Source organism: Argentina silus (assembly GCF_951799395.1).
Source record: "Argentina silus genome assembly, chromosome: X".
Lineage (NCBI taxonomy): Eukaryota > Metazoa > Chordata > Actinopteri > Argentiniformes > Argentinidae > Argentina > Argentina silus.
Window position 1 is genome coordinate 53,320,685 of NC_139653.1, and position 2,219 is coordinate 53,322,903.

Below are 2,219 nucleotides of genomic sequence, written 5' to 3' on the forward strand. Positions count from 1 at the left end.
AGAGAGGGAGGGAGAGAGGGATGGAGGGGGGAGGGAGAGAGAGAAGGATGGAGAGGAGGAGAGAGAAGGAGAGAGAGAGGGATGGAGAGAAGGAGAGAGAGGGGGACAGAGAGGAGGAGAGAGAGGAGGAGAGAGAAAGGGATGGAGAGGAGGAGAGAGAAGGGGATGGAGAGGAGGAGAGAGAGGGATGGAGAGAAGGAGAGAGGGGGATGGAGAGAATGAGAGAGAGGGATGGAGAGAAGGAGAGAGAGGGATGGAGAGGAGGAGAGAGAGGGGACGGAGAGGAGGAGAGAGAAGGAGAGAGAGAGGGATGGAGAGAAGGAGAGAGAGGGATGGAGAGAATGAGAGAGAGGGATGGAGAGAAGGAGAGAGGGATGGAGAGGAGGAGAGAGAGGGGGACGGAGAGGAGGAGAGAGAAGGAGAGAGAGAGGGATGGAGAGAAGGAGAGAGAGGGATGGAGAGAAGGAGAGAGGGGGATGGAGAGAAGGAGAGAGAGGGATGGAGAGAAGGAGAGAGAGGGATGGAGAGGAGGAGAGAGAGGGGGACGGAGAGGAGGAGAGAGAGAAGGAGAGAGGGGTATGGAGAGAAGGAGAGAGAGGGGGACGGAGAGGAGGAGAGAGAGGGGGATGGAGAGGAGGAGAGAGAAGGAGAGAGAGGGATGGAGAGAAGGAGAGAGAGGGGGATGGAGAGAAGGAGAGAGAGGGATGGAGAGAAGGAGAGAGAGGGATGGAGAGAAGGAGAGAGAGGGGGATGGAGAGGAGGAGAGAGGGATGGAGAGAAGGAGAGAGAAGGAGAGAGAGGGGGACGGAGAGGAGGAGAGAGAGGGATGGAGAGAAGGAGAGAGGGGGATGGAGAGAAGGAGAGAGAGGGATGGAGAGAAGGAGAGAGAGGGGGATGGAGAGGAGGAGAGAGAGGGATGGAGAGAAGGAGAGAGAAGGGGATGGAGAGGAGGAGAGAGAGGGATGGAGAGAAGGAGAGAGAAGGGGATGGAGAGGAGGAGAGAGAAGGAGAGAGAGGGGGATGGAGAGAAGGAGAGAGAGGGATGGAGAGAAGGAGAGAGGGGGATGGAGAGGAGGAGAGAGAAGGAGAGAGAGGGGGATGGAGAGAAGGAGAGAGAGGGATGGAGAGAAGGAGAGAGAGGGGGACGGAGAGGAGGAGAGAGAGGGATGGAGAGAAGGAGAGAGAAGGGGATGGAGAGGAGGAGAGAGAAGGAAAGAGAGGGATGGAGAGAAGGAGAGAGAAAAATTAGTACCACAAAAACAAAAACATTACTTAGCCAGTACGCTATTCCCACCACACACTACCGTTAGCATAGCCATCTGCACGCTAACACACTCATTACTAACTCATTCTCATCAGTCCCCATCCCCCCGCCATCACACACACACACACACACACACACATCCCCCCGCCAACACACACACACATCCCCCCGCCAACACACACACATCCCCCCGCCAACACACACACACACACATCCCCCCGCCAACACACACACATCCCCCCGCCAACACACACACACACACACACACACATCCCCCCGCCAACACCCACACACACACACACACATTCCCCCGCCAACACACACACACATCCCCCCGCCAACACACACACACACACACACACACACACCCCCCCGCCAACACACACACACCCACACACACAGACACACACACCCACTCACACCCCCACAGACACACATCCCCCCGCCAACACACACACACGCCAACACACACACATACACATCCCCCCGCCAACACACACACACACACACACACACACACACCCGCCAACACACACACACACACGCACACGCACACCCACTGTACCTCACAGTACTTCTCTGGTTGATAATCTGCCACCTGACGTTCAGCCTCTGTACAAACACACACAGAGACACAACAGCATGTCATTACTGACTATATACATTCACTATACTGTCAGGAAGGAGAGTATATTATATTATACGTTTATGATACGAAAGTATATTATATTATACGTTTACTATACAAGAGTATATTATATTATACGTTTACTATACAAGAGTATATTATATTATACGTTTATTATACAAGAGTATATTATATTATACGTTTATTATACAAGAGTATATTATATTATACGTTTACTATACACGAGTATATTATATTATACGTTTATTATACAAGAGTATATTATGCGTTTACTATACAAGAGTACATAATATTATACAAGTATTG